This window comes from Triticum dicoccoides, chromosome 6B, assembly GCF_002162155.2.
Source record: "Triticum dicoccoides isolate Atlit2015 ecotype Zavitan chromosome 6B, WEW_v2.0, whole genome shotgun sequence".
Classification (NCBI taxonomy): domain Eukaryota; kingdom Viridiplantae; phylum Streptophyta; class Magnoliopsida; order Poales; family Poaceae; genus Triticum; species Triticum dicoccoides.
Window position 1 is genome coordinate 564,912,548 of NC_041391.1, and position 9,083 is coordinate 564,921,630.

Sequence of the window (9,083 nt, forward strand, 5' to 3'; positions counted from 1 at the left end):
CACCCCAGCACTCGTGGCATGGGGGCTGAAGCCGACGACTTGCCATCTCTCAGATTTGATAAACAGCCACACAGAAGATAATATTTTAAATTAACAAGCGTTGCTTAGCGCATATGAACTAAGTTTTCAGCGCACAGGATAACAAAATGCGAGTCTACTCAAATATTACATCTTTGGAGCACTCACCCGCAATAATGCGGGCACCCTTCAGGACACTCTTATAATACATCTCGGGCGTGCGATGCTCCTTGCCCTGCGGTGGCGCGTCCGTCACAAGCTTGTGGGCATCCATCTTGCCCCAGTGCACCTTTGCGCAGGCAAGGGCCCGACGGGCACCTTCAATACAGGTGGAGTGCTTGACGACTTCAACCCACGGACACGCATCCACCAGCCGCCGCATAGGCCGAAGTAGCTCCCAGGCATGGCCTCCTTAGGCCACAGCCGAACTATGAGGCCCTTCATGGCCTGTTCGGCCACCTTGTGGAGCTCGACCAGCTGCTTCAGCTGGTCGCTAAGGGGCACCGGATGTCCGGCCTCAGCATGCTGAGACCAGAAGACCTTCTCCATCGAGCTCCCCTCCTCGGCCCTGTAGAAAGCGGCAACATCGGACATGCTGCAGGGCAGATCTGCGAACGCTCCTGGAGAGCTCCGAATTCGGGTAAGTGATATGTAATTCACACTCACATGCTTACTCTGCATGAAAAATGCCTTACCCGCCGCTATTTTCTTCAACGCCTCGACTTCCTGGAGGGCCTTATAGGCTTCGGCCTTAGCGGCTTTGGCAATCTCAAGAGCCGTCGCAAGCTCGGACTCTCGAGTCTTCCAGTCACGCTCCAAACTCTCATGTTTTTCCATGAGAGCCTGGAGCTCTTGCTGTACCTCCGCCACCCGCGCCTCCTGCTTCTCTCGCTCGGTGCATTCCGCGGCCGCATTACGTTCGGCCACGGACACCGCCTCCTTCAGGGTCGCCACCTTGTTAGTGGCCCCTGCAATACCCATGTTATCCTTGTCATTCTTCTTGCAACCAAAATCCTTTTCTATAAGGTACAATTTTAATAAGGTGTTACTCACCTTCCTTGTCCTCTAGCTGCTTCTTGGCACGGCCGAGCTCGTTCTCGGACCGCTCGAGGCTTTGCTTCAAAGTATTGACCTCCGCAGTCAGTGCGGCAGAGGTCAGCAGCGTAGCCTGCAATCCCATATTGACATATTTTTTATGACTCCTACGTATATCTTTTTAGATCCTCAGTCTGGCTTTTCTTTCCGAACACCGAACTGAGCATTAGGGGATACTGTCTATGCAGTACTATTTTACATATATCAAAATTCTTACCTCAAAGCCTGTTAGAAGGCTGCTGCAGGCTTCGGTCAGCCCACTCTTGGCGAGCTGAACCTTCTGACTCACCGCACTCATAACAGTGCGGTGTTCCTCTTCGATGGAGGCGCCATTGAGCGCCTCCAGCAAGCTATCCGGCGCCTACGGTTGGACGGAGGCTGCCGGCGTCACGGTCTTGCCCTTCTGGCGAAGGGGCCGCCCGCCGGACTCCGGAGCCACTATGGGTTCTGGGGCCGAGTCCGGTGCAAAGTCCGGGAGGTTGTCTTGCGACACCTCCGGGGCCTCCTCCTCCTGGTGGGTCCCTTCCCGGGATCCCACCTCGACATCGTCCGCATCACAGGGGGTGGAGGCGGTCGGGAGAGAATCCATATCCGACGCACCTAAGGACCCGCTCGATGAAGCGGGAAGATCATCCTTGGGCGGACTGCAAGGTTGTATGCGGCATTAGAAAGACATTATGCGGCAAAAAGAAAAACCATGAAGTTATTCGGGAGTCCGGATACTTACGATCTCGCCAGGGGCTTGGCCCTTGGGGGCCAGTCCTCATCGTCGTTACTGGCGTTGGCGGAGCAGTTTGGGGAAAGAGTTTTTCCCTTGTTGGACCCTTCGGCCTCTCTCGTTGGGGAGGCCTTCCTTTTCTTCCCTCCCCCCGCTGGGGGAGAGGCTTTCTTCTTCTCCTCCTCGCCTTTGTGAGAGGAGTCTGCCTCGGAGTCATCATCCGATAACACCTGAAAACGGGAACTCTTTCGAGTCCCCGTGGACTTCTTCTTGGCCTTCTTCTCCGGCACCACATGGGGTGCGGGAGCCAGCAGCCCCGTTAAGCGGGCGTCCGCTGGGTCCTCTGGCAATGGGGCTGGACAGATAGTCTGCTCGGCCTTCGCCAGCCAGTCCTGTCAAAGGAGAGGGAGTTTAGATCCCGCATAGAGTCAAACTATGGAAAACAAGCGTCCCGTAAAGGACGAAATCACTTACCTCGTCAGCCGGACGCTGCGAGCCGAATCCGCGATCTTCGGTAGCGGATGCGGGAGCCTCGGCGCCCTTGAACAGCACCTTCCAGACATCTTCGTACGTAGTGTCGAAGAGCCCGCTCAAAGTCTGGTGCTGCGCCAGATCGAACTCCCACATGTTGAAGCCCCATCATTGGCACGGGAGAATCCGGCGGATGAGCATGACCTGGACTACGTTGACAAGCTTGAGCTTCTTGTCCACTAGCTTTTGGATGCAGGCTTGGAGTCCGGTCAGCTCCTCCGAATCACCCCATGCCCGGCCGCTCTCTTTCCAGGAGGTGAGCCGTGTGGGGATGCCAGATCTGAATTCGGGGGCCGCTGCCCATTCAGGGTCACGCGGCTCGGTGATGTAGAACCACCCCGATTGCCACCCCTTAATGGTTTCCACGAAAGTGCCTTCAAGCCAAGTAACGTGGGACATCCTGCCCACCATGGCGCCTCCGCACTCCACTTGACTGCCCTTCACAACCTTCGGCTTGATACTGAAGGTCTTGAGCCACAAGCCGAAGTGGGGCTGGATGCAGAGGAAGGCCTCGCACACGACGATGAACGCCGAGATGTTGAGGATGAAATTCGGGGCCAGATCATGGAAATCCAGGCCGTAGTAGAACATGAGCCCCCGGACGAAGGGATGGAGTGGGAAGCCCAGTCCGCGGAGGAAATGAGGAAGAAATACTACCCTCTCATGGGGCATGGGGGTGGGGATGAGCTCTCCCTTGTTGGGGAGCCGGTGCGCGATGTTGCTGGACAGATATCCGGCGCTGCGCAGCTTCTGGATGTGCCCCTCCGTGACGGAGGAGTCCATCCACTTGCCTCCTGCTCTGGACATAGTTGGAGGAGGTTGAGGTGAGATGTGCGGACTAGGGCACTGGAGCTCGAGTTCGCGGAGATGGATAAGCCAAGGAGGAAGAAGGCGCAGGTATGAGGGTTGGATCTTGATCCCCTTATATGGGCGGACAGAAACATGTGTCCCCACCGGCCTGATAAAACTCACTTATCTCCCAAGCGCCGCAATCAATGGCGCGGTTGGGTTACCCACGTCCGTATTGATGGGAATCCCGGAATAAGGGGAACACGATCTCTGCTTCGACAAGATGTGCCAAGGAAACCGCTTCGCTAAACGCGCTGAGGTGGTACAATAAAAACAATTCTAGTAAAGGCTTGGTAGTGGTGTGACGTCACACCACCAAATACGTCAGCAGATTGAACTTGTATAATATTATCCTCTCTACGGTGGTACGTGGAATTTATTTTACAGAGCCAGACACTGTCCTGGTGTTCACAATCTTCCATAAATTATTCGGAGGAGGAACCCGCCTTGCAATACCAAAGACAATATGCGCGCCGGACTCATCATCATTGAAGCCTGGTTCAGGGGCTACTGAGGGAGTCCTGGACTAGGGGGTGTCCGGATAGCCGAACTATCGTCATCGGCCGGACTCCAAGACTATGAAGATACAAGATTGAAGACTTCGTCCCGTGTCCGGATGGGACTTTCCTTGGCGTGGAAGGCAAGCTTGGCGATACGGATATGTAGATCTCCTACCATTGTAACCGACTCTGTGTAACCCTAGCCCTCTCCGGTGTCTATATAAACCGGATGGCTTTAGTCCGTAGGACGAAGAACAATCATACCATAGGCTAGCTTCTAGGGTTTAGCCTCCTTGATCTCGTGGTAGATCTACTCTTGTAACACACATTATCAATATTAATCAAGCAGGACATAGGGTTTTACCTCCATCAAGAGGGCCCAAACCTAGGTAAAACATCGTGTCCCTTGTCTCCTGTTACCATCCGCCTAGACGCACAGTTCGGGACCCCCTACCCGAGATCCGCCGGTTTTGACACCGACATGGACCATACGGCGCCACGCACTGCTGGACACCTCTGGTTCATCTATATGCCTGTTGTAGCTTTTGCTCGGACGTGGAGTCGAATGAACCCTGTCTCGGCTATATGAGTAAGCTTGTTGTTGGGTCATAGCCATTTGAAGAAGATCCCTGGCCCGCCGCGTCTCGACCGCCCCTCGCGATTCACCCTCTATCGGAATAGCTGCCAGCCGAGATGCCGCTGCTATCATATTGTCCAAAGGGGTAGAGAAGTGACCCGGTGGGGGTGTGGTATACCGCGGCGGGTTGTCCGTACGTCGAGGTGGACCCATCACCTGAGGTTGATCCGGCGCTTCGGCCCTTGGCACAACAGTCCGGTTTACTGCTGCAGGATTGCTGGTCCCTGCTCCTGGCGTGCCAAAGAGGTTCATCGCATTGTAATCCGCCGGTAAGTGAGATCAATGTCTCCTCCTGAATACTTCCATTGAAGCATTCTGATCCATCAGAAGTCGATAATTCTCTGCTTGAATCCTCTGCGCCTGGGCATCTAAAGCGTCCCGTTCCTCAGCCATCCTGTTTTCCTCAGCCGCTAAGTCCTCCTTGGTTTGTGTTATTTGATCCTTTAGCCTTGCAATGTCCGCATTGTGTTGATCCTGCATCGCCGGAGTAACTGCCATGGTCAACAAGGTTGCCCAGGCATCCATCAAACCGGAGAGAACATGAGCCGGCTGGCGCGTGGAGCCTCCTGCCCCTGGTCCGGACGCTGCCGCAATGGAGTTTTGCAAGGTTGGCTATGTTCCAGCCATGAAGATCCCGACATGGTTCCTCGGTTCAAGAAATTCCGGAATACTGGTGCCATCGGAATACCCTTCAAACACACCATCTTGAACTTGGTACAGGGATTCAGTTTCACCAGCGGATGACTCGCCGTCGGAGTAAGCGACCGTCTCACCTTCAGATTCCGGTTCAGATCCGATCCCGTGGACACATCCCACGAACGCACGCTTCACGGTGGGCTGAATCTGAGTGGTGCTTGCACACTGAGCCGTCTCGACAAGGTCGGTGTAGATGTCCGGCTCAGGGCCCGGTTCGCCGATCTTGCCAATGAAAACGTGAATTCCGCCAAAGGGGACCTGGTACCCCTACTCAATTGAGCCGGCCTTGGGGCCCCATCCTGCGTCGTCGATGTAGAGCTTACCGCGACAACTCTTAGTCATCTGGCCGACCGCGTACCCTTTGAGTCCTTCAAAGCTGCCCTTCAAGAGCTCGAAACCATCGTGCGATAGCCCCACGGTGGGCGCCAACTGTCATGGAATTAACATGTCAGATGTCCTCATGAAAGGACTTAGTCGTGGAGCCATCACTACAGGTTAGCTTGAAGGGGTTAAACCGGACAAGGGACACGGGAGTTTTATACTAGTTCGGCCCCTTCAATGAAGGTAAAAGCCTACGTCTAGTTGTGATGGGATTAATTGGGTTTCGATGACCAGGGAGCAAATACGCTTTGCCTGAGTCTCGAGTTGTTGTCTCTTGTCCCTGAACCGCCGCTGGGTCGTCCCTTTATATACACAGGTTGACGCCCGGCCGGTCTATAGAGCCCCGAGGCCGACTCATAGAAGTGTCCATCTCGGTCTCTCCTTTCCTAACTTACAATACAAGTTACATAACCATGGCGGTTTACCACCATGGGCCCTAATCCACCTTTGGGCTCCGGGCCTCTAAGCTTCATTAGTAAAGCGCCATCTTCTGGGTCTTCATGGGCTTCAATGTAGTTGAAGGTGAACTGGCCCCTCCTGGGCGGTTTACATCCAGTAGTTATATCCCCAACAGGGACTCCAAGGAGGTTCACATGGACATACGCATTATCAAGTGCACTTAGAAAACATGTAGTGTGTGTGTGGGCGCTTATGGCCCGTGTCTTTGCCGCTTTTGATTCTGTAAGCTTGTCGTTAAACTTGAGTGGCTTTCGCCGCAGTCCTTCCTTTGAACTGCTCCTCTCAGTGAGCTGATGTAAGACACTTTGGGTTTCATTTGATAATGGAACAGGGGAGGAGCCTCCTTGTTCTTCTAAAAAAAATACGCATTATCAAGTTAAATGTTGATCATTAGTCTTCGCTCAATGTAATCCGCTGTCTAAGCATGTGGAGACTTCCATGCATGTGGCCCCTGGTACTCCTACTAGTAGTAGTACTCAAGTTGGAATTCCAATTGCACGACACAACTTGTTAGGCAAAAAATTCGATACAGGATGTAGGAAGCGGTTTGGGAATTTGCATGCCTTTCCAACCAATGAGATGCTCCGTACAAAGTACGATAGAGAAATAACCACAGAGAAGGAAGCTAAAAGTAAACAATCAAATGAGCATTTTTGCATTTGTTTTGCATTGAACCGTTTCACAAGCTTGACTAGTGCTATTTTTCTACTTTTACAAAAACCGCATCGTAATGTTAAAATGTGCATTTGCACGTACATAAGTAATGGTAGTACTCCCTCCGTCTAGGTGTACAAGTCTTCCCTCCTTCTTGGTCACCGTGCACAACCAAAGATGACTTATTGACCTGGACGGAGGGAGTAGCACAGTCTGCAAGCATATATCGAGAGAGACGTGCAGTCCGATAGTATATAGTAAAGTTTGTGCTATATGCACGTACTTGCAAAATGCGTAATAATACACAACATTTCCAAACTTTCCCTTTTACATACTTAATTAAGGACGCTAAAAATTCCTGAACATTCGGGATTTATCATTTGCGTCCCAAAACTAATGAGATCGCCTTATGAAACAAAAATTATACTCCTCCTAAAAGCCACAACGCTCGCAGGAGCGCTTGCAGCGTGCCACGAGTGCCCTGGTGCGCGTCCGTTTTCCAGCGGGCCGACACAATGCCTCTTCCTCAGCCTTGCAACTCGTGAGGTGCTGATTGGCGGATTGCCGGCGGGCGAGCGCGATCTCACCGATGTGGTGATCCGGCGCCAATAGGTACTCCTCCTGGCTGGAAGCGTGCACCCGGTCCACGTACTGCCAAGCGTAGATGAGGCGCTTGGGCCCGACTGCACTCAGGGCGTCGGCACGGGCGTCCTCCACCACCCTCATGTCCCTCGCACAAGCCTTCTGCCAAAGAACCAATTGCTTGACTCTCTCGGACGCGACATAGATCTCCCAGAAAGCTTGTTGCGCGGTGCGCTTCTCTTCCTCGGCCTTCTTCTCCGCCTCTATTTTGGCGCGCTCTGCTGGAGGCAAAGCCTCCCACAAGGCGACATCCATTTCTTTCCAAAGCTCCTCAAGGCTGGGGGGGCTCGGCGGGCGGCGCGGCGTTCTCCTTGTGCTGGCGAGATTGGGAACGCCAACGCGTCCACCTCGACATGTCGCGGCGAGGAGCGGAACACCGACGCGTCCTCCTCGACTAGTGGCGGCGAGGAACAGAACAGCGATGCGTCGCGTCACGGCGAGGAGTGGAACACCGACGCGTCCTCCTCGACTAGTGGCGGCGAGGAATGGAACGGCGACGCGTCGTGTAGCGGCGAGGAGCACAACCCCGACGCTTCCTCCTCGACTAGTGGCAGTGAGGAACGGAACAGCGACGCGTGATCGTCCGCGCGGTGCAGCGAAGGGCTCCTAGGGCTTGGGAGGGGCGATGCCATGGTGGTCGACGTGAGAGGGAGGGGGAGGAGATAGCGATGAACGTGAACATGAGGGGAGGAGATAGCGATGTCGTGGGAGGCGTAGTATTTATAGCGAGCAATGGCACACCTACGTAATATATGGACTGAGCTGCACTGACTTAACTGCAGGTCCAGTTGCGTCACTAACATGTGGGCCAGTACACTGCTGGGCCCGTATGTCAGTGACCCAATGCACCTGAAGTTAAGTAAAAGCTACATGGGCATATTTGTTGGAGTAAATTACGGGGGAGCAAAGGGGTGGAAATATTGCTGGTCACAACGGATTGGACGAGCATGGGGGGGGAGAGTCATGCATGCAGATTTTTCCACACGGGGTGGAGTGGTGGGACCGCCGGAGGGAGAAGGAGAGTTTGGCAGGCATATTATTTCCACACATGGAGAGAAAAAGATTTGGAGACGAACGGGCTTCCTGCAGGTATGGGGAACAGTGCATAATAAGTCATCTTGCATGCCGGGCTAGGTATAGTCTCAAGTCATTAAAAACATACACACCCCACACATGTTCATATTTCAAGGTGTACTAAATTATTGCATGTGATGATTAAGGCTGGCCATCATGGTGGTATCTTAGCTGGTATCATGCACACGGGAATAGCAAACATGCTGATGTGGCAAAGAATTAAAGAAGAGAGGGGGGTTAGAGTAACTAGTGTTCATGCATGCATTGGTAAACACATTTTTTTGTGAAGAACGATAACATTAGTTGAGTACTTTGCAGACTTCAAAAACTATTCCACCGCCTCTACTATCTTGCTAAGAGTAGGTGAAAATTTTGAGTCGAGCCCTTTAAACTAGAAGGGAGATAGTGGTACTCTAATAGCTAGGTGTGTAAGTCATCTTACGAACACCAAATAATCCCAAAACACGTAGGCGCGGTGCATTAACTTCTACCTCGTTTCTTGTTTCTTGACATATCAACCAATAAGAGATGAGGGTGTGCATGCTTTTAATGACCTGAGACTATCAAACATGACATGCAGTGGTTAGTTCATTGCATGCAATACTATTTAATTAGCAAATAAACATTAATGTCTCTCGTTTTCCGCTCCTCCTTGGTCACGGTGCACAGCCTAAGATGACTTACTCACCTAGACGGAGGGAGTATCAACATTCACAATGTTAAATCAATATTTTTACACTCATTATAAAACATAGTTCTTATACTCATTATAATCAGTATTGTAGATATTGATATTTTTAGTATAAATTTGGTCGTGGGGTTTCATTGA